Here is a 25,225-nt window from a genome sequence, read left to right as displayed (position 1 = left end):
TTGAATATTTCTAAAATTGCAGTATGCTGCAGCTTTTCAAAGTGCTTGAGCACCAATAAGACATCATATTCCCCGCAGGTGTACCAATTTGGGTAAATATGTCTTTCTGCCAACTTATACTAAAACGTGTGATCCAGTGTGAGGCTTTCAAATTGTACCTTAAGACACCAGTTTAATTAATGAGTAATTTAATAGCACAGCGCCACTGTCTTTCACTTGAGGACAATGATGTTATGCTTTTAGCCCTCCTGTGCAAGGCTTGCAGCTACATAGCCCTCACTCTGGACTATGAGTGCAGGCTCAGTGAAAAACGTCACGCCTTCTGCTTAACCCCTTAAGTGCCAAGGACGAGTATGCTTGTCCTTTTTGCATAGACTTGCATAATAGTTAAGTGGCAAAATAGTCCTAACAGAGTGGAAACCCTTGGCAAACGAAACAGATGTTACTCTGAAAGTAGAGCATGTGGATGCTTGGCCTGAGGTGGGTAGTAGCCCCCACCTTAGAGAACAATTCATCAGTGGCAAAAGAGAGCACCACACTACAGCATGTATGCTTCACTAATAAACTGCACCATTGAATCATTGCAAATTAAGATTCGTAGCAAAGTAATACCACACTACTCATAGGGCAATGTTATATTCTGTTCAAATACCTTTCGAATACCTGTGCACAGAGCTGTTTCCTCCCCTGGTTGCTTGTGGATCGATCCATTGCTGCCAAATATCCCTCCTACCCCCTTGTTTGACCCCACTCCTTATATCTCTGCTTTCCTCACTGTGTACTTCCCCTTATGACTGGTAAGTGCCTCGTTCCTTCCCGAAGCTAGGCCTTGCCCAATAAATACCCTAATATTATATTAATAACATGAAATAGACATGTCTGTGGCTATATTAAGCCATTGCTCCCTGGGAGATGAAATTCCTGACTTAGCGCCCTGAGTGAAGCGAGAGCTTTAAGGAGGGCTTCTGGCACCCCAAATGCCTGAGAATCCCCCTCCCGGTGTGCTAAGTCTGTGGGGAGGAGAAAAAAATATAGGCATCCCCAATACAGCGCACAGTGCGAGCAGCCATGGCAACATGGCTGCACTGGAGGACCCTGTGATGTATGGGCAAGCGTGCAACGGTGTGTGGGGGCCATCAAACATTGGAAACTGATGAAAGGCACATGGGGAGTCCATCCACCCCGAAATTAGACAAAAGAGGATGGTAGTAGTGCAGAGGCGGGAAAAATTGTGGTGCCCAAGGGAGACCACCTGTTCGGTCCAGTAGAAGCGTATTTCTGATCAAGTGCCAGTGAATAGTGCCTGGAATTTCTCCGAAATACTTGTTACTGATTGGCTGAGCGATTCAGAACGTTGCACGCTAGGGTGCTAATACACATTATAATGTGAATATTGCACTTTTGATAATTAATGGTTAAATGAGGCACCTTTTTGAAAATCGCGTTGGATTTTGTGGTGTGCTCTCTCTCTTCTCATTGATTATGCTTGAACAGAAACACACAGTAATCGAGATGCACTGCATAGTGGCAGAATCATAGGCTATGACGAGAAAATTGGTCACTACAGAAAATACATTTTTAAATTAGCTTTTGGCCTACAATTTGATAGTGTGTGTTTGTAATTTTTCAGTCAGACCCCCATCAGTTTCAGCAGACATAATAAAGAGGACTTTGTTCACTGCCATGGTTGTGTACAGGTGTGGCAAATTAACTTCCTGGGGCACTAGTGGTCCAGGGATGAATATCGGTTTCTCAACCATCAATCAGCCCCACACCTCTAGTACACCAGAAGGGATGCGAACAGATTTGAATAATAGTCAAATTATAAGCCCCCTTGCCAAATTTTGGTAACGTGGAGGGAACGGCAGGCTTATCTCCGAAAGGTTTTGGATTGATGGTTAGTTGTAACACAGCAAAAATACAATTATTACCCAATGATAAAAGGGACTGTCCAGTCAAGATTGTATCAAAAATATCTACTTTATTCATATCACAGCAAACAGTTCTAGCAACACTATGAAATACTTCCCACCCTGTAAGCGAATGCAGAGAATAGACTGTTTCAAAGAAAGAAAAGGGAATCACTCTGGATAATGACAGTAGGGTAGTCACTATGGTTCTTCAGTGGGCGCGTGTCTCCCTTTAAAGCGGAAGGCCCACAGCTGTGGAGTGTGTTGCAGGCAGCTGCCTTGTCATTGGTTGTAGGTTCAGAGACCTACTGGCACTACCTACCTAGGAAGCTTGTTGCAGGGCTTAGCCGAGCATGCTGGATGCTGGCTGGGTACCGGTTCTGGAGAGGCTGGAGGGTTCTCAGAGTTCTGTATTTCCCTCTGTTCCCTGGGAGTTGTTTAGGGGAGGGATATTGCTTCCCTCTTTGGAATTCATGTCCTTCCTTCACTGGCTGAAGATGTAAGGCAGACTGTACCTTTAGCCAGGGTCCAAGGTTCAGTGAATTCCTCACAACGGCAATCCTTAGTAAGCCAAGACACAAGCTTTGAAAGATGTGTATGTTCTGTTAATGCATCTACGACCGAGAAAAATGGCGGCCGATGAAGAACTCAAAAGCATCTTGCATTTCATAGAGCAAGGCTTTATTTGAACATTTGATAAATAGACAATGTTGTTATTTAAAAAATATTCCCTTACTTCTGTTTAGAGCTAACCTGGTGCATCTTTCAGAGGAGCCTTCAATCTTAAACCACTAACCTTGTGGATTCCCTGTTCTTCAACGGTATCCGAGAACTGCAACAACTTTTAATTCTTGGCTTTAAGGGCATTCTTTTAATTTAGTTGTCAGTGATGCACAGAAAGTGAGGTGTGAAGTGGATCGACCTGCCCTGTTGTTCCTGAGAAGGTTCAGATCAGAAGAAACCTATTAATCTAGTCGTCAACCTATCAAAAGGGTGTTTAAAATAGTTGTTTCTCATGTGAACGAGCTGTTAAGTAAGGATAAGCTGGTGTAGAGGGACACCAAGTGCATCAATGTAAGCTCTGATTCACAGCAAAGGGCAGTATTTCCGGTCTGGACAGCAACGTGGTTGCAATTGAAATAACAGAAGTTAAAGAGCTTTAATTTCACAATAATATTTGAATGTATGGAACATTTATGTGAGACAACATACAGAAAAATGATAAAATAGCTTGGACAAAAGTACAGTAGCTGAAACGTTAACTTTTTGTGCGTCCACCCCTCCAGGTGCCCAGAGAGCTGCGATAACAAAAAAAAGATTTGTTGTTGGTGTCCCTGGGGCTCGGGGACTTAGAGGATGTTGCACAGTACTTTAAATATATTTTTTTTACTCTCCTCCCTTCCCTCCCACATACTTACCTTTGGTTTTGGGGGTGGCTGGGAGCCGACACCCCTGCTTCTGCCGCTGTGGTCCCTCCAGGCCACCTCAGAAATGGATGAGGGCCTTCCATTTCTGTGGCAGCCATCTTAGTACAGTATTTTGTTTGAAGGAGCGGGACGCTGTGTGGCGTCCCATTCATTCAAACATAATACATGGCTCTCAGCACCCCAGGTTACCGGATTGGCCACCCGGGAGCTAATAGCGTTAAGAAAGCTATCAGCTTCAAACAGGGAAACCGTTCAACCAAGCTTACTATTAAAATGCTTACCTTACAAAGGCAAACTTGTTATTTTAATACTAAAATAAAATCACATTTTTTTACAGTGACAAGTTTCATCCATTCTCTTTAATCACCAGTGACATAATTTTCTACTCCACTTCCATAAATATGAAACCTATATTAATACTACTACTGATTTCTGCTAATAGCCCCATATCCCTCATGAGGGGTCATTATTGCTTGGGATAGTGACCATTCCCTACCTTATGGCTCACTGTTTTGCCTTCAGGAATAACTTGGAGGAGGTCATTATCAGCAGATAATGACCTATCCCTCTGTCTATTACATACATGGCAACGTTCTAAAGCACCTGAGAGGGAGATTTTGTGAAGGAAAGCAGGCAAAATTAATTTCCCCAGATGCTTGTTTTATGAAGACGCCGTGACACTTGATGTAGGTTGCGTGCCTTTATTCGTCAGTCAGTTGTAGCTATACAGTTCCAGCCGCCTCCTGTTCCACCAGCACCCTATCAACCAACTCCAGTTTCAAACCCAAACGCTCCATTTCTACACTCAAGATTCAAACCTGGAATCTTTACACAGGGCTCTAGTTTCCTTACATGAACTATGCACATATTGTTTGTTTCCAGGTGTAACAGTTTGCTTTGGGATTACAATTATTTTAGGCAGGGCAAAGGAAGAATAGCAATATTTTTCATTGAAAAATCATGAGTCTCCCACCTAAATTTGGAGGTTTGGCATGCATACTATTAGGTTCTAGTATTGCTGACGAAATGCAGTTAATTTTCAGAATTTTGCAGAGTATCTGAAGAAAAAGAAGAAAGCTTTTTTAAAGTTTTCGAAAGGTCGATCATTTGTCTAAAAGAGTAGTTCACATTTCTCGCTGAAGGGTTAAATACTGCATAAGGTGCATTTCTTTCGTGCCTGTTAAGTTTTGAAATTAAACAGTAGCTAGGATTTGCCCTGCCCAGTTGTATGTATCATTTAACAAAGACATGGAAATGCAGGTGTTCAAAGTGAGCTAAGAACACGCTTTGAGAGAACTCTCGCGCTATCACTTCAAGTTGACATAAATTGACTCTGTTGATGGCTTCGCTGCTAAATTGAGTGGTAATTGAATTTTATATTTCCGTAGAAAATGTTTTCTGATGCCCTTCATCTCTCCACGCAGTTGCTAAATGAACACTTGTGAGATATTGCGCAATGCCTGGTCCAACTGCCGGCTGGAGGACTTGTGTAAACATGCAACTGCCGCATTAATTCGCCATTCATTTTGTGCCGCTATCTTCCCTTCCTTATTTCATGATGAGCTCCTGAATCCCACGTTCATTGTGTTTTCAGGCCTCTGGTTCGACTGCTGAGTTTTGCAACATTAAACTAGACTGCGCACAAATGGCTGATGTATAATATTTTTTTGATTGAGTGCTAATCCATGTAATGCAATTGTTGGAGTTTTATAAGGCTTGCTAATTGCAAATTCAGGACCAGGTAACGTTTTCCTATGGTTATGTTAGGTGGCCGAGTAGATAATCAGAAAATACTGTGTATTACTCTCCCAAAAAGGTTCATGGCGAGAGGGCGCACAGGGTTGGTGCTGAGGAACGGGAGAATTAGGACCTGGGAGGGAGGAAGAGCGCTGTGCTGTGCAGAAGCGTTGGCGAGCTGAACTGAAACATTGCATTGAGGGAGCATTCCAGAGTGTGAATCTCTCATGTAAGTTTTCATCTGGGTGGAACTCGGTGGTGGTCAGTTTGTAGTTAGTGGAGCGGCATAGCAAGGCGGGAAAGCAAGGTGTAAAGCCGTTCATGGATGCTATAGAAATACCCCTCCAGCCCCCCATAGCATTTTCCAAAGGTTTTGAAGGCAGAGTGGAAGACGGGAAGGGAAATGTGTTTCTGCCTCTTACGCTCCACTCCACTTGCACATCCTTTCCATTTCACTGGGGCATTTCTTGTGAAATCTGCCTGCAATTAGTCCCACTCCATTGGAATGCATTGTAAATACTGTCTGCAAAGCGTAACTTAGTGACTTTTTATTCACGACGCAGAGCAAAAGTCAAGAATACATGTGATTTCACCTGGTTTTACTGTTCACCTTTGCACTCTACCCTGTCCATGTTTCAAATCGCATGCAGGGGACCCAACAGCATGTAAATGCCAACTTTGGCGGCCGCCAGCACCATAAAAGTATGCCATTACAGTAATGCATTGTGCTCATGGATTTGTGAAAAAAACAGTTTCCTCACTAGCCTAGAGGATGCTTAAGCAACCTACGCACTCACCTGAGACATGGTCCACAAATCCAGCTTCGCCCCTCATCCTGCTGAAGTTAATACATGAGTACTATGAAAATCAGGGTAATACCACCTAGCATTGCAACTCTTAGAAACTGTAGCAGGGCAAAATGAAACACTCCATATAAATGTGATAGTTTTTATTGTTATTATGGGAAATTGAACCCCGATTCCACTTTTCTCATGCTTACTAAAGAAAGCCGGCTAATTTACTAAACTATAAGTAACCCCCTCTCTCAATTTGACACACACAGACTCAACCAGATCAAAAGCAGTATTTAGCAAGGAGCCATTTTTGTACAACCGTTTGCGATTTTGCTCTTAGGTGGTGCATGCACAGAAACGGCGTGGGCCCTTTTGTTATAAGAGTGCGTGCAAACTGTTGCTGACCAAATGTGAAAAAGGACACTCTCACTCTGGAGATTTCAGCTCCTAGGGGGGTCAACTTAGATTTAGAGTGAAACCTACCTTTTAAGATAGAGGATTGACCATAAGCTGAAAATGCGGTTCCATTTGTTAGTATCCCTGCAAAAATATCGCCATACAAAAATATCGCCATGTTTTTGCAGCGATATTAAGGCATGGAACCTGGGGGGACACCCCCGCAACCCTCCATTATTTTGAGAAGAGCTGGGGACACCCCTGCAACCTCTTCTCCCAAAAACTGCCGAAATTACCCCCTCCCCCCAAATATATTGCCTATGGTCGTTCCAGACAACCATATATATACGGCGATATTTTTAGTGGGGATAATATGTAGTGATACCGAAAATGCTAATGGTCAATCCTCTATCTTTCACTAAATCAAGTACCACACCTTGCAGGATGGCAAAACCCACCAGGCTTGAACAGCTGCTTTCTCAAAGGTTTTGACACACACTTCATCTTAATGTACCCTTTGTTCAAGATCATCAACATCATTGATTGACATTCATTTAAATGGCACCATCGCTATGAAGCATAGTGCCCAGGGTGCAACATTGGCACTTGCCCCTGCCTAGTGAAATGTGACTGTTGGCGAGCAAAGAATGGTGTGCTCTGCATATGTGTAGAATTGAGGTGGCAAGTGACTCTTTCTGGCTGGCTAGTAGATTGCAACTTTAATTTTCGCCCACTGATATAGCCATAAAGCAAAGTATTATGAGTACAGATACAAGTAAAACAAATCCTGCATCCAATATAATTCAGTTTCAATCACTAAAGTGCAGCATCTTATGTCATATGGTCCTGCGAATTAAGCGATTTTGAGATGGAATGCATTTCTTAAAAGCCCCTCTAAAGTACTTAAGTCAAGGTTCTTACTGGGTTTTTCTCAAAGCCAGGACTCTCAGAAGAGATCTTCTTTCCAATGTAATGTATCAAGGGATTTTATCCTGATTTGAACCCGTTATAATAGAGTGTTCAACCACACGTTCCATTATTCCTCTCTTCTCTAAATCAAATCAATACATTCTTTAGCCTCTGAGAAACCGCATCACCCATGTGAAAAAAAAATGTGAACGGGTGACAAGTTTTAAAAATTGGAGCCTCCTCTGAGCTCTACTTCATATCCAGGTGTATTTTGCTGCAGTGACATGCGCATACTTAGGTTCTCCAACGCAGATCTCAAGAAATGGCTGCAGAGGTTCTCTTCTTATCTAAAATCCGAGCTGAAAGCAAGTTCAAGCCCACCAATGGTAAGGATCTGCACCATTCAAACAGCCAGTAGTTGTCCAATCAGGGACAACTACTGGTTTCAAATATGTCCCACACCCAGACTTTCTGGGACAAGGGATGTGTATTGGAATTAGACAGTTCCTGTCCCTCCTGGGCCTCACACACACACACACACACACACAGACACAAAGGCTCACTAGCCTGCAAAAAAACAGCATTCCTGTGCAAGTGCTTGACTTTGTAAGGGATTTCCTGACCTGGTAAGGCAGGAAGAAGGACAATCTACAATATGGTCAAAGAACATGTGAAAATCCTGTGGGGCAGCCATTTTATGGTACTAGCCATGTCTAGCAGCCATAGGAGGCAAGCACGAATATGCACACCATAAATTATGCAAAAACTGTACAAATTTAACTGCTGCCACCAGCTTGTCTTTAGGCACATATTAATGTAACCTCAATTAAAATATATACAAAGCTAAGCTGATACAAAACCATCCCTGTTGTGCTGCACTGTAATGTGCTGTGTGAAATGTTAAAAAGTATAAGAATTAAAAAGGGAAACATAGTTTCCCAGTACTGATAGTCTAAAGGACTAATCAGTTTCCCACAACAATATTCAAAAGGCCAGTCAAGTGAAGCTAAAGGCTTTACATCCCTTCAAAAAACTCAGTACAGGATAAAAAGAATGGGATTCCATGGCAAACTATGGAGGGAAAGTTGCAAAAGGAAAATATTTCATAACCGTGACACAAGCAGAATTGGCAATACATGAGTAACATGCATAACCAGACAGAATTTTGCGGGGCAAGGAGAGAAATCTGCACGCACTGCATTCAGAGCAGGTGCTGTGCTGGCATTGTTCGCCACAACGCAATAAACATTTTAAAAAAATGGCACTCCAGCTTGCTACTTGGTAGCACTCACATGATCTAACAGAACAATGCTTGCAAGAGAACATTATAAAAATATATTTTTTTGTATTAAGGTCATCATAAAAAGCACTCAAGATGACAAATTTCATTCACTCTAAAGGAACTTAATCTCATGAAAATCAGACAATCAACACTTTAATAGTCCCTTCACCATTCTGAAAGAGGCATATCCTTTCTCTCTTTCCACAACACCTGTAAATGGATACAGATATATTTGTGATGTTTGGCGGCCATCTTTAAATTCCACTGTAACTATTCATGAACATGGTTCAATACTGTCTCCTTGCTTGATGTGAACATGTTTATTTCTATTATAGCATAATAAATGATTTTATGGACTTACAATTACCCACTTAGTACATACGACAACCATTACATACAGGTAAGAATAGACGGAGAGTTACAACTTATCATTAAAAGTCACACTGGCTCAAAAGTACTTTCAATTAAAATCTATGATCTGTATAAGGGAACACTTCGTAATGTTACTAACGTTGGATGATTTCAAAGGTTATAGCATAGCGCTTGCACCTTATTCCAATTTCATTTGAATATATGTCCAGTATGTGTATCTATATTGCATGACAAAGTAAATAAACAGCTCAATAAGATCAAACCTGCCATTATTTGGCATAAATATTCCTTAAATCTATTATGTCTAATACTTTAAAAAAAAATTGTCATGTGCAAAGTACCCCTAAAATAGAATTTTACCAAACCTTATACTCAGCCAAATGTTTGTGTCAAATAAATAGGCGGCAAGAGGAAAAAGAAGAAAAGAGAAAAGAAAAAAGGAAAGAGTAGAGAAAAAGAGAAGATAAAGCAATACAATAATAAATTACTCCTTGATAATGCATACCTTAGTTGCTCATATTAACATTCAACATTAACATATTTTCATTCAACCCTTTAAATACATAATTCATCAATGAGATTACCAGATTACTCACTAACAATTAATTGCTTAATTGCTCATATTGATATTGGAAATTGCATTCCAGCCTTAAAATACATAATTCATCAATCATATCTCGATTTGTGCAGAGACAAAATACCCTTCATATGGAAACTGTTATGTGCCCAAGAATATGTATAATTCTTCATCCACATTATGTCCCTCAGGAATTGCTATGTAAGTCCAAAATACACTTCATTTTTAGCTGCCTTAATTTCAATGCCCTATTAACACCCCGCAATGTATTCACTATTCTACGCATTCCAAAGAATTGAAAATCTTTAAGGCTTCCAGAGTGGACCTCCATGAAAATGTTTGGCCATAGGATACATGAAAACTGCATTCATAATGGCTCCCACATGTTACAGGATGCATATCTTTAACTTGCAGGTAGTACTGCCAACATACCATTTATTACACTCACATGTATATGTATACTACAAAGTCAGTTTCACAAGAAATTTTAGAATAACTATTCACTTTATAGTCCAACACGGGTGACAATATGTAAGGCAAGTAGTAGCATATTGACAGGCCTGGCACTTAGTACACTTATGATAACCTTTACCTGAATCCCGTAGCCATGAAATACCCAGCATTTCTTGCTCTTCTAACTTATCTCTTACTAGAAAATTGGACACTAAATCATCCTTGAGAGAGGGCGGTTTCCTATAAATTATTCCCGGTTTTAATCTCAACAAAGGTGCCAAAGTCTTATGAGTTTTTAAAACATGTCTGTTTTTGCAAATCTGTTTTATCTTGAGATTTGGTGTTAAAGGTCAAAATCAACCTTGCTTCCTCTTGCCCGCTTTGTTTTTCCTCTTCATCTTTACTAGTTGCTAAAAGAGTATCCCCATTAAGGATTGTACTTTATGCACAATTGATGACCGTATCAGGGTTCCCTGCTCTCTAAATATTCTTGCTGTAATCTTACTCTCTTTATCAAAAAGATCTATCCTGAAGCAATTTCTTCATACACAAACTAATTCCCCATAGGGGATGCTCCACTTTATATTAGTGGGATGACTGCTTGTGGCATGAGGAACAGAATCGGAGCTGTACGTGTACTGAACAACTCAGCATTGAGTATCCCATTTTCCTTTATAACGCTCCCATCCAGGAAAACAATGGTATGACAGCGATGGGATTCTGTACATTGGAGATTGAGAGAGTTTTAATTTGTGTTGGACACACACTCTCTCCATTTGTGGCCATTGCTATTCCAGATAATGAACAGATCATCAATGAAGTGTACCCACCAAACTATCGTATCTGTGTATTGCACATTCTCATCTTTCCAAACCACTTTTTCCTCCCCCCACCCCATAGTCAAACTAGCATAGGAGGGGGAAAAGGTAATCCCCATAGCCGCTCCTCTGAGTTGTCTGTAGTACACACTGTCAAACAAAGATACATTGTTTGTAAAACAAAAGTGATCATTTCTAAAATCATGCCAGTATGTCTGAGATCATTCAAAGACCTGGATTTAAAGAAATGTTTACATTATTTTAAATGGCAGCATGAAAAGAAACCACATCCACAGAGGTTAACAAATATCATTCATCCTTCTGAATGTTGTGATTTTCTGTAAAAAATATATATATATTGCACTCGTTACGCACATAAGCAATTCTGACAAGCACATACCTACCTGATTCATGAATTATGGTAAACATGGATAACAAACACTGAGTATGTAATATGCATGTAACAATATTAAGCAAAAACAATAAGGGCATACATTAAGTTCTGAATGAACAGAAGCATGGATCAGAGGTACTGAATATGCATTCTTCTGTGCGCGCACACACACACACACACAGACACACATACACACACACACACAGGGACAGATGCAAACACACATGCAAATGCACACTGTGAAACATACAAAATAAAAAACGGAAGTCAGTGGAAAAATACATTTTTAAAAAGAGTTAAGGTAAAAGGTTCAAGCACTAAGTCCAATGGTAAAACAATGTAAAGTCTAAGGAAATTGGGAATGTCAACGTTGAGGTACTAACTCTCAGTTCACATGAACTAATCTCAACATTATAACATTGTAACATTATGAATTAAATCTTTACCCACACTACACCACTACCTCACATCTATGAAAGCAAGTACAGAAATTTGACATTAACCTCCAACCATCATTTTTTTGATCTAATAACAGTAGGAGGCAATTTTACGGTTGTCCCTCAAAAATAAACAATTTTAGGGATTTTATAAAAGTGTATGCTGAACATTCAGTGCACACCAAGTGCAAAAGTTCATATACACTATTGGCTTTGTCTATTTGGGGACCTGCAAATGTGAATATGAAAACAGCTTCAGTGTGACTTTTTCAAATGACAATCAATTAATGCAGCATGATGCAATTTTAAAAGATGAACATTGTAAACAGGAATGCACCCTGAGCTGTGAGATGTTATCTGGAAACATTAGATGTTATTGTCATTTAAAACCGTGGAAAGTAATTCATATGTATTGTGATATAATAAAGCTAATTAGTTTTTTCTGTATAAACATATTAGGCAAAAACAATTAGGTTGAACTGCTGCATAGATGTGGGTGGAAGTATATATGTTTGTTAAACTGTAAAACAAACACATTTTGTCATCTTGTTAAGTAGGAAGCCCCACAAGAAACATGAGCCATATTGCAGAAAGCGTCTGACCGTCTAGGTGGTAGCATGCTACAGATAGTGGGGAAAGGACGAGGTTGTGATTGACCGTGCAGGCATGAGAAACAAAGAAAGGTTGCTCGTCTTTGATTTGAGGCGCAGGGTTTTTAAAAACATCTGAAGGTCCGGGGCTGAGGAAATTTCAAAAACATCCTAAATTGCGCAATGTAAAACAGCTCCAGTTCAGCAGATCCGATGACGTGTAATATGCGGCCTCTAGTTGTGACAGATGCGCATACATTCAGTAAAAGTGTTTAAGTAAATCAAATAAATGGCCAACTGCCAATGCTCTGGTAGGGTGGTATTAGTGACATATGTCTGTAAGTGTGAATTTGTGCTCATCATTTTGCTGTGGCTAGAGATCGTTGTATTGTGTCTGAGACAAACAGAACCTCCTGGATTGAGTTTTGCTAAAAGTGTAATGTAGTTGGGAGTGAGTGGGCAGAACTGACAGACTCGGCCATTAGTGCACACAATTCTGGAATTGATGTGCCACGCTATTATGTTCACCAAAACCACCATTAAACAGATTAACGGTCCTATTTGTGCTTTCCGCATGGTTTGCTCTTTGCATCTGACATTCCACGGATTCATTCATGAAAGCACCCGTGCTTCCAAATGCGCAAAGGAAACCTTGCGAAAAGCGCCGATAGGTCCCTCATCAGGGGTCTACATACCCCATGGAGCCCCTCCCTCTTTACTCCCCTACCACCTGACGCACACACTGCCCACTCCACATCCTCGGGAGCCCCCAAAACCCTGGCTCTTCCAGTGATGCCCCATCCTCCTACCGACCCATGTTCCTTCCCCCTCTCGCCTCATCCTGTTCGCTGTACTCTGTGCCGCTCTGCCAGGGCTGGCGCAGCCACAGTATTTAATGCGCAATGGACATCTCGCGCCCCAGTGGGCGTGAAGTCCCTTATCGCATTAAACACCGGGGACAAGGCTTGCAATGTTTTGCAGGTGTAATGGCAGCACATGTGCGAGGAAAGGCATTTCAATGATTTGCCAAAGTACACCATATTCAGTGTGCAGAAGTGTATACACTGTTGCATTCAAAATACTAACATCTGGTTCCGAAAAAGATCTAAAACCGAGCCAGAAAATATTGATGCAGTATTGCAAAGTGCTGGGTTATAGAGTGAATAGTAAATGCAGTAAGAACTTTAAGGCAAACAACTTTGATGTAAATGAAGGTGGCATTTCACCTACACGAACAATTTGGATATCTTGCTTTCTGTGAGTTCCTCAAACTTCTAAATCAGTACATTTCAAACAGTATGTCATAATAGGTTTGCAGTAATATGGCAATTGTTAAATGTATGGGGAGTCCTTTTTTAATAAATGGGAAATTCCTAGTAAGAAGTTAACTCTAATGTCACAGAAAGGGGTGGTTCTCAAGAGAAAAATAAATTACAACGTGACATGAGTAAAGTAGCCAATTGCAGTTTAGACTATCAAAGGCGCTTATACGAAGCTCACTGGAAAATACGTTGGGCCTGATTCATGGGATCTTTTGCGTGGTGCAAAGTGCCTTTGCACTGCCAACAAACATCCTGATTCACAGAGCGGAGCAAAGTGCATTATTGCAGCGCAAAGTGGCTTTGCACCACTTTTGCACCGGTTCTGTGCCGGATATTATCTTCCCAGCCCATGGGGCATGGTTCCGTGGCTGCTCTGTGGCTTGCCTGTGCCTCTCATGATGGAAAGGGACTCCTGGGGGAATACAGATCTTTGAAACCGCTAGAGATGGGAATTTGCAGAGAGAACTGCTGCAGTATCGATGCTGCAGCCTTTGGTTTTGATGAATAGTTTGGAGATTGGTTGCCACTTCCTTAACTGAGGAGATGGTATATGCACTTCTTAGCCTACAGTTGTGGCTACCCAGAGGACATAATTCAGTGCTCTATCTAATTAAGCAATAAGCCCCGAGCCGCAGGGGAATTTCCCAGTCTGGTAATGCCCCGGGGCCCATAGTTACAGGATTGAGCGAAGAGAGGGCCTTAAAGAAGACCCAGAGGCATTACCTCACTCAGTAATGCCCCCGCGACGAGGCGCTTATTGCTATTAGTACTGCGGGCCTATAAGACCAGGGTACTAAAAGTATTTTTTTTCTGTTGTAAAAAAAAATGGGCTCCTGGGGAAGGGAAAACATAGTCAGTTTTCCTTATAAATGGCGGACATTCAAAAAAATTGAAAAAAGTAAATAAAAAAATGTCCGCCTTGGAAATAGGAGAAGGGACTACGTGTAGGCCCTTCTTCCTTTCCATGATGGTGATCGGGAGCGGACGCGCTGGGGAAAGAACTGTTCCCAGAGTGTCGCCTCCTGAAATGGACTTCAATGAAGTTAAGTGGAGATGGGGGGGGTGGGGAGGAAATTCTGTGGATGGGTTGAGGAGGGAGGGGAGAGAGGAAGTGGGAAACCACTTACCCCATTCCCCGGCGGGAAAAGATGGTGGCCTCCAGCCGTAAGGCTGCTCGGAGCGGGGAGATTACCACTGGTAATGCCCCTGTTCCGAGCCTCCTCATTGGCAGAGATGCTGCCACCTCCCTGACCACCCCTCCCCCCGCCGGGTACTAATATTGAGTATCCTCCCATTGAAGCATAGCCATGTATTGCTCGCTGGTGATTTTGACATCTTTGCGTCCAAGACACCCTTGGGTCAACCATGGATTCTAACATATGGAGATTGTTCATCATGATATCGTCTGGGGCCCGGTGCGGAGACCATGCCACAAGGGGCTCCTCCATCTGAAAAATGTTGGCCAGGAACGAGTGTCCACACAGGACTCCTGCCCGCACATTCATCCTCATTTCACCATGATTTCTTAGAGAAATGTAGGCAATGTATAGCTTCCATTTTCAGAATATGTTCCAAAGTGCCTCAATACAAAAAACACCAGTTGACGGGTAGACATTGAAAAACAATGTGCATAACAAGACAATCAAAGCCAGAGTGAGATGGCGCAGTTAGGCGGGCGGTTGGAGCAATCTAAAATGGCCTTTGCAGTGAGTGTCTGTGGTCAAAGGGTAGGTGCCTTCTATTCGAAAAGGACTTTCTTCGGCAGAACGTCAGGAGATGTGATGGCCCCTGCCACACAAAGAGAGCAAAAGACAGCAGGCAGCAGCTTTTTAGAGATTTTGAATGGCAGTAGGAGCGATTAGCTGTTCTTTTTGACAGGTTTTCTTTTTTCTTTTTGTACTTTTATCTGTGTGATGCACGCCATACAGCTAGTATTACTGCATGCCACACTAGCACAAATCACTCTGCAAGCGTAGCTGCATTCTAAATGTTGGCCCTCAAGCCAATTATCTGCTTGTTAAGTGGAGTAGTAGGGGGGGATTTAAATGTCACCGATAGGTCTGCTGTCATTGGCGTCAACCTGCATCACCTCGAAAGATGCGTTAACCATGACAACGCAGTCGCCCAGGTACAACATGTTTTTTTTTATCTTTAAAGCAAATTAAACACATGCCTAAATGAAAGGGATAGTTTCACAAACAGAACATTTCAAACTGGCGATGGCATGAGTAGTGGACTCCTAGAGGGTCCGGTCTGGAGACGGAATCCTCCCTCACTCCTAGTTGGACTCTACAACCCCCGCCCCATCCTCTACCATTGTTTTTCATTTCTGTGCATATCTGTATCAAGTAGAGCTACGAAGTGAGTGTCAGGTGATAGCCTAGCGCAACACTAAACTTCCTACAAATGAGTAAAATGGAGTCCACTTGCTTTCGGGATCTTCAGTATGTAACCCCCCAATTTGAGTACCGCATGCATCATGTTAAGTCTTCAGTGTACCAGGGTTATTGGCCCAGTATGTATGATACCAGCGTGAGTTGATCTCTTACTGCTGTGGTGGTTGTGTGCAACATACCTGAATCTTAGCAGGATGGGATAATCCAACCGTAGTCTATGAAATTAGTTCCACTTTTTCTGAGTTATGGTTAGAAATGCTATTGACATTGTTGCAAAATGGCCTATGCTGTGGTAGCATGGCTTATGTAAGTTTCGGGAGGATAGCTCAGGGGCAACGTGCTCGCCTTGGAAGCAAGACGGCATGGGGCACCACAGGTGCGAGCCCCTGGTCAGCGCTTAGAAATCTCTGGGCATTAAGCTCGTTATAAATAGCCTATCATATCACACCAAGCTAATTCTATTAGCATTATTATCCATTATTATTTAAGGTGAAGGGTCTAAAGCTGTGATCTTTTGCTACACAGAGCTCTAGTTTCTCTGCATTCCTAAGCCAAACTAGACCTCTTTTCTTCTGGGATTATCTTTCCACAAAGGTCCTCTCAGGGTGAAATGCCTTCTACACACCTAGTCATACTGGCCGTCCACTAAGCCCACACTGCGTCACAGTAAGTCTATGTGGGATTTCGGTGAAGTCAGAAGATCTAGGGGAGTAGGCTCTCTTAATAATATCACATTTTTATAAACTGCTTCAAGCCTGATTTCTCCAACTTCTAAGTGCTATCATAATACACTCTCCTATTACCTGATTCAGTCTGTCAAACAGCTTTATTTCTCCAAACTCCATAAAAGTGCAGCTTGTAAAAGATGACAAGAGTTCATAAAAAGGAGAGAAGAACAACGCAATGAATATCAAAACTAAAATTCCTGCCCTAATATTTACATAAAGTGCTGGGGTGATTCATTATAAATGAACATGTTAAAAACGTCATTAGCCCAAATGTATAATCGAAAACCAAATGTGTACATTGCTAAAATCAAATGTCCTCTGTTGTAAGTACAAAGCACACAATGTATGAAAAGTCGGGGGAGCGGAGAGGGGACAAGAAAAAGGTCTTCTCAGAGAACTGCATCTCGGGCAGAATAATAGGAAATGTGCCAAATCTTCTTTGGCTTCAGGGCAGAACTTACAATAGATGTTTCTACAACCAGGTGCTTCCCCATTTCGCTGTCTTTTCGGGGAGCGGCAGGATCCCGGATCAGATCTTCATGAAAAGGTGTGTGGGCCACACATTCTCCGCCTTTCTTTATAAAGTAGACAATGAAATATTAGTTATACTGCTTCTTTTTGTTTAACCATTTTATTCAAAATTTACAAAAAATAGGACAGAGAAAGAATTAACAACTTCCACACATATACCTAAAACACCACAAATTTAACTCTATGTATAGTTAAACCCCCCCCCCCCACCACCACCACAATTAACTACGAGGTATTGACCATATCTAACAATGAGAAAAGGTAGAAAGGGAAAAGAAAAGAAAAGAGAAAAAAAAAATCCAACCAGGTAAAATAATATATATTGGCCCTCATTACGAGTGTGCTGGTCCGGTAACAAAGGTGCCGGTAAGCTACCGGCACTGTTGTTACCGGACCGGCACACTCCGAGGTCTGCAAGCGGGTGCCTTTCCACCTGCCAGGTCTGACCTGGCGGGCGGAACGGCACCCGCTAGCAGACCTTGAGGAATGGACAGCACTATTCATGAATGGTGCTGGTGCATCCGTCCTCCCCATTCCCATTGAGTCCAATGAGTCTCGAATGCGAATGGGGAGTAATATTTTCTGGCACCCGGCAATAGGAAATTACCGGGACCGCCAGGGCTGTAAAGCCCCGGTAGGTCCCCATTGCCGTGCACCAGAAAAAAATGACTCCGGCGGCAGCCGTGCCAGTTTTTACTGGCACGGCTACCGCTGGACTCATATGAGGCCCATTGTACAAGTTCACAGTATACCTTCAGTGGCTTTACAGACATCAGAGGTGTCCTGCCATAGATCAAGCATGCCCACAGCTATACTCATCTCTCGAATATATGCAAACCAGGGTACTGACACCGCCCCTTGCATACTAAGTACATATTCCAAAAGCGGTGATCTGGACCAATATACAAGGGGTTTCAATCGAGCCTCCACCACAATCCCACCGATCCACAGATCCAGCTTCAGCGCCACAAAAGGGGCGTATGCGGGGAGGGGAAACAATGATGTTTATTTCCTGCTGTTTCAAGACTATGCAAACAGCCTGCCCCCCAAATCTGAGCCCCAAACAATGCCGCGGGCATGGGCTTCGAGGGAGGCAGAAATTGCAAACCACCAAACCTTTTAGAAAATCATATTGTTGCCTCCCCCTACTTGCACAAGGTTATAGCACTCTTCTCTCTACCTGGGGAAGCCAGCTGCCCTTATGGGATATCCGAACTCCCAGGGAGTCGAAGAATACTACTTAATGTAGTTCAACAGTGGGGAGGGCAATGGTAGAGTTGTGATGCTTTTTCTTTGCGCTACAGCTCATTAATATAGTTTTCTTTGGGTTGATTTCTAGCCCCTTTGCCTCACAGCACTGATTACACATATTCAGTTCTGTCTGGAGTCCAGCTGGAGTTATAGATAGTAAGATGGCGCCAACTGCAAATAATAATATACCTGTTTTCATTGGTCCCGAGATTGGGGCATCTGCTTCCAAATTAATAATATCTAAAGCTAGTAAATAATGTACAAGGAAAACAGAAACTGCGCTAAAACGCACCACTGTCCAACCTCTTGCCGTATGCAAAAACTTGTTGTAGACTCACCATTCTGGCCGTTTTCTCCTTGTAAAGAGAGCAAATTGGGGAGAACCCCCGACTTGGCCATTTCCTTCCACGGATGCGCTCTTGGTACAGTGTCAAATGCTGTTTTTACATCCCCTATTACAGATTCTCGATTTATGGACCTCAGAGGGATGAAGGCCTGTGTTCTCTCTGCAAGGATTGAAACCGGTCTCTTGCAGGTGGAACACAGGTGTTTGGTGTGAGTGCTTCACCTGCTAAGAATGCCCACAAAAGAAGGAAGTGGTCCAACAGCCGCCATTTCACCTTACTGCTTCTTTAGTATTTACCACCTGGTGTGGACATGATGGTGACCATATCTCCTTTGGAATGGCTAGGGAAAGGTTATTGGGGCATCCCATTGTACCACTGTAATTTGGGAACGACTGGCAATTTTTCCAGTGCCCCTTAAACCCTATGGAAGAAGATTTTTCTATCCAGCCATCCTGTCAATAGCTACTATTTCATTTTTATTCATGTAAAGATTACATTGTGTTTTTGCATTTTTCTTTATTTTGGGCTCGTTTGTGGACTGAGCCACCATATGACGAGGAGTAGCTCTCGTGTCCGCTGCGCAGGCATTATGGAGCACAATCATGAGCCTGTTTATGCATGGGCTGCCCTCCATCTTGGCTTTGAGCACCACCCATAGAGGAAAGGGCTTTAACGATCATGGGAATGTGGCAGTAACTGAACAGTCACCAGAAGGGGGAATGCCCATTATCGACAATGGTGGAGAAACACATAGAATATATCCCCGTGTGTGCCGGCTTGGGGAAGACGATAAGTATTTCTGTTCAGTGGCTCTGAGACACAACAACTGAACTGTGTAGAGCTGAAGGCTGGGAATATTGTTGAAGGCTGCGCAAGGATTTATAGCATGTCGGGCAAAGTGCCATTTTGGCACCACATGGCCGAGCACCCCCCTTGGGTCAAATAAAGCCAGATGTGGTGTTTGTGGACCAGTCTTGAGCTCCTGAAATCCCTTGCTGTTGAGTCACACATGGAATTGCCATCTGGTCCCACCCACCCTGCCTATGATTTCTTTCAAGCGGGCTATTATGATACCTGCTAATGCACCTTTGATTTATAGATGGCTCAAATTCTGCCCTCTCCAAAAGTGCCTTACCCTCCGTTCTTTGAAACCAAAACATGCAGACTGTACTTTGGGAAAACGAAGACTTTGCAAAACAAAGAGCTATGGTGTCCACGGTCTGTGGAAAACCTGCGTCCCATGCACATTCTGGGTTTTTTAAAGACAAACAATATTTATAAGGTACTTATGTTCTTATAGCCTATAATTAATGAGAAGGGAAGCATTCACTCATCTTTACGAATAATTTCACATAATACATTTTCGCGTTATACAGCCCTGCTTAGTCATACATTTTCTGGGGGGTTCCCATTACAATATTTCATTCATATTGTCCATGGTGCATATCACAATATTTAGTGCAGAAAACATCAAAGCAATCAAAAGAAAATGTTTAGCAATAATGAGCTCAACGCGTTTCGGGATTGAAATCCCTTCTTCAGGAGCAAGATATTCATTTAGTCTACATTTTCTTTTTCCTAATTTTGTCTTAAGGCTCTGTACTGTGGGCTGCGAGAAGATAATCAACATAGGGTTAATTAGCTACTGTCTTGTGATAATGATTTCTTCATGTTCAATATAGACGTATACTCTAGCCATATTAGTGCAGTCCTGCCTCATGTGGGTGCCGCCTGGAGGTTACAATATGAATGCCAAGGATGAGTTCATCATAGCTCTTTTAGGGTTGTTATGCACTCCCAGGCACCTCATTACAACCATAAGATTAGAGAAACCTATACAACTATTAGGTGTGCATCTGTATAAATCCCTAAAAACGAAGTCTTTGGCCAAGTGTTTCCTTCCTTGAGTATTGCATTTGACACATCATGAGCAACGAGTGGCTGGCATGCTTGGAACACTCTCATCTTCAATGAAACAACGTTGACACCTGAAGGAGGCGCCACAGGCAATGCCCGGTCCGGTTCACTGCTTTGACCAAGGTCTTTACTTTGCGAGCCATAGCTATTTTTCTGCCATTTTCTACCATTTCCAAAGAGGGTGCTTATTGCAAAGAGTCTACTTATACAGAATTATAAAATGTCAATAGCTTTATCTTGTTCCGGAAGCCTGCTTCCTAGGGAAGGGTCAGGAACAATAATCGGAAATATTTGGGATCCAAAAAGTCAAAAATGCTCTTCACCGCCCGCAGTGTTCTTTAGAATCAAGCCAGGCGGCACTCTTGTGAAGACACAGGGTTCGTAGTGATTTGTTGGGCACCTCTTCTCTGGAGTATTCCTGGTTTTAGCCAATTGGGCCTCATTACGAGGTTGGAGGTAGCCTTGCCGGTAAAACCGGCAAGGATACCTCCAAACTCGCAACCGGGTCCGGCACCCACAAATGGTCAATTACTGGGGTATTCCGGCCCCGCCAGACCCGGTAATTGCGCTTTCGCGGGTGCTGGAACCGGTACATCCCCATTCCCTTTGAGCCCTACAGGGCTCAATGGGAATGGGGACGTTGGATGCACCGGCACCATTTGCAACGGTGCCGGTGCATCCGACTTGCTGTGCTCGTGGGTGCCACTCTGCCCGCCAGGTCAGACCTGGCGAGCTGACAGGCACCCGCGAGCACAGCTAGTAGTATGGCGGTACGGTAGCAACGGTTCCGGTAGCGCTACCGGCACCATTGTTACCTTACCGCCATACTTGTAATGAGGCCCATTTTCTCTACCCTTCGCCTGAACCGTTACATTTCCAGTGTCCTGAGGTAATTAAGCTGATGTGAATTTTTTTCCCATGGTCTTATTTCCAAGAATTTGCTAGTTTTGTTTTACTCTTTCCCAAATCATCCTCATTTTCTGTCGGTCTGCAAGATTCATGTCTAACAAATAAAAGACAGGAGGGTCAGCAAGTTAAAGAAGAGAAGTCAGACCACGGCTATTTGGGGTGCCCGTTTTGAAGGTGGGCGGACCAAGGGTCTCACACGAGGTATGAAACTTGGTATACCTCAGCCCACTGACTGAGCTAAAATACGACGTGGGTAGTTATAATTATGTGTGCCAACACTGGGTAAAGGCAATTATCGGATGTCAACACACGGGTGGGACTCAATAATCGAAAGCGCCTGGTTAGTAAAACACAAATTAAAAGTCTGCATATTATTGTTCCTGCTCACTCTTTTAATAGCTTTTTCCTTTCTAGACTTGACGAGATGGTCTTAAGAATCAATAAAACTCCACACCTGGGAGTTATGGTCAGGGGTAAGGCAAACTTGCGTTTGTAAATGGGATATTATGGGTCATAACATTGATGTCTGTGCTCGAAGTGACTGGGCTAAGATGGCGGAGCTGCCACGCTCTTTTTTTTAAATTGTGTTATTGGTTTAAAACTAAACCTTTCTCCAATTAACAGGTTCTTTTTATAATTTAAGCAATATTTAAGTAGGTGACACTCAGTAAGGGGAGAGTTCAGAAGTGAAATTTTACATTCGGACATCACACAACATGTTTGAGTATTGAAACCAGGGCTAGCCTTGCCAAAGAGGTTATTTGCCATTCATGTTTGCATGGGGGAGGTAGTGTCAAGGTCTGCAACCTAAGTATGGTAAAAGAAACACAGATATTAAACCAGCGCTGCAAACATGAAAATATGTTTTTCGTGAAAGGAAATGATTGCAGAAGTCTGTCGAGTGAGAATGATTGCGCCTGGAAATAATAGGCGTAGATGTGCAGCAAGTTAGATGTAACATTTTGTTCCTTTTTTCGATATTACCCAGCTGTTCTTGCAAACTTTCTATCTATTTCAAAATCTGATTACAGAAAAGGATATTCAGGTTGTAGGTGTTACTTCTTTATCCAGTACATATGTGGTCTTCTTCGTTCCTCTGGGGCCACTCTCTTAGGCACCACACGGTGTGAAATCAAGATTTGATGAGCCACAGGTGCCCTCTGAGAACCAAGAGCAAGTACATAGCGTTCCACAGATCTAACTTCAGCATCATGTGCAAACGTTCAAATCTTGTCTATCACATATGATCCGTTATGCATTAAATCTCTTCTTTACATTTCCAAAAATGATTTGGGAGCACAGAGTTAAGGAACTTTAGGGACAACAATTGGGTATAGTGCACAGGTGTCTTAGAGCAGGTGAGGACGTGGCAAACATTCATTTTTAATATCTGCTTTTAGATCTTACAAAGTAAGCTTTGGCGGCTTGAAGTGAATAGGAACAGATGACAGTCCAACTCTGTACCTCGAGGGTCGGCATCCTGACGGGTTTTCAAGATATCCCACATTAGTATTCACGAGGAAAAATGTGTGTCGTGATCTTTACTTCCATTGAGGTCTTGGGCTTTTTCTTGTCGCATGTCTTTTTCTAGCATTACTCCCTGGACAATGTGATGGCCTCAGATCCCCTACGTGGGTATGTCCTGGGATTTACCCATCCTGCGCTAGGGGTACTCAGCGTAGTTTCCTGGGCAAGACCTTTAATGTACCCCTCTTGCCTTAGAGCTTCTTTCAGCTCTGCAGGTAGTCATTTGCCTCCCCAACAAGGCAATTACAGGTATTATTTGCCACCCTCCATCTGGACCCTCAAAGGTTTGCAATATTATTTATTTTGGATGCCTGGTGATATTGTGGTTGCTTCCAGAGTCTGGGCTAGAGTCCTCAGATGGCTTCTTCTTGGTTGCTTCTTCGAAGGCCATGCCTCTACAGACATCTGGCCTCCAGGTTTAGCCTTTCACTCTAACCTGACACTTCCTTTGCTGTGTGCTATCCGGCCCAGTCACCTCCATCTGCCTCTTCATTTGTATATGTTCCACAGAGTTGACTGTTAGTGCACACACTCTGATGTCTTGCAACCTCTAGGCTGGATTAGGATAACTAGATAACTACAGGTTCGGATGAGGTTCATATCCATTTCCCTGTGTGTGTTCTCTCACACTCTCTCTGCTTTATGTTTTATGTCTGTCTGTCTTGTGAGTGCCATGAGGCCTTTCGGTGAGTGGCGCAATATGAAAATTCTTTAGATAGATAAATAGGCTCCACTGGACCATCAAAAAATGTCTACCCTCTGTCAAAGGGGCTGATGGATGGTAGAATTCTCTGACCATTTACCACAACCCCAGGTTCATGATTCTGATTCTTTGGCTTTACAAGCAACCTAATTGACTCACACATTTTTGTTATCAGGTTTTTTCATAGTGTTTTTTACTTTGTTTTTATTTTACACTGACAATGTTACTGCCATTGGCTGACTTATTAAAAAGATATTGGCAACCATGACGTTCTCTTTGTCAACTAATCACAGAAATTCCAAAATGGCATGGGACCGTGCCATTTCCCTTCTTGGTCTGAAGTGAAAGAGGAATCTTGAGTGAGTAGACTTCTCGGGCCCCACCATGCGCAACACGATCGGGAGCTGAACCCGGACATATACCAGTGAATGTTCAGCCCTTCTGGACTCCTCTTCTAGATCAATCTCTTGACTACCAGAAACTTCTACAAGATCCAAAAGTGTACCCTCTAGATGCAGCAATCAGTTTCCTATGGCATGCTTTTCTCATCAGTTGGCAAAGCGCGTTCCTTGACATCTCTACTGTCTGCTCGTTGACCGTGACACAATCTTGAAATATGTTTGTAAGAAGATCTACCTTTTGGGTTTTGACAGCTCTTCTCTTTCCTTGTCGGGGAAGGGTTCCTCAGTCTTCCACAGTCAAATGGGACCAATTCATTGATCTTCCTGAAGCACCTTAAAACATGTCTTTTTAAAAGATCTTAGATATTTGTTTTCTACACTATATTCCACTTTTCTGGTCTGAGCTATGCTTGTTGCCTTTCCCAGCCTCTATAGTGCAGAGAAGCCTTTTGGGTGTTTGATGAACAGTACAAATCTCTGATAACATAACATTGTTTAGTATGAAGGAAGAATGCCCCCTCCCCTTCCGAGTGCAGTACCTGAATGCTTGATTGACACAGTGCATTCGATGACTGGTATATTCCGGGCGTGCAGCCAAGGTTTTGTAAAAAGAACTCTGGTCTGTTTGATGAATCAACTTCCGGGGCACCAGGTGTCCAGGGATGAATACCAGTTTCTAAACCATCAATCAGCCCCACACCTCTAATACACAGGAAGGGATCCAAACAGATTGGAAACACAAGTAAATTATAAACCTACATGTCCACTTTTGGTAACGTGGACAGAACGGCAGGTCTATCTCTGCAAGGTCGTGGATAGTTGGTTAGTTGCATCACAGCAAAAGTACACTTATTACCCAACGGCAAAAGGGACTGTTTGGTCAAGGTTGTATACAAATATCTACTTTATTATTATCACAATAGACAGTTCAAGCACACTACAAAATACAACCCACCCTGTAAAGGAATGCAGAGGACAGACACTTTCAAAGAAGGAAAAGGGATGCACTCTGGATACTGATAAGGAGGGTAGTCAGTAAAGTAATTAATCACAATAGTTCATTCATGAAGAAGGACCACTATGCAACTTGTGCATGT

The 25,225-nt window shown here is 42.6% G+C and overlaps 1 protein-coding gene across 1 annotated transcript in view; it reads left to right on the top strand.

Annotated features, from left to right (window-relative positions):
- The window catches only part of SDK1 (sidekick cell adhesion molecule 1), a 2,988,580-nt gene that overhangs the window by 653,541 nt on the left and 2,309,814 nt on the right, over window positions 1-25,225 (top strand). The gene's annotated exons all lie outside the window — the stretch shown is intronic.

Source organism: Ambystoma mexicanum, chromosome 2q (assembly GCF_040938575.1).
Source record: "Ambystoma mexicanum isolate Mex_15411 chromosome 2q, UKY_AmexF1_1, whole genome shotgun sequence".
NCBI lineage: Eukaryota > Metazoa > Chordata > Amphibia > Caudata > Ambystomatidae > Ambystoma > Ambystoma mexicanum.
This window is presented reverse-complemented; position numbering and strand designations above follow the sequence as displayed.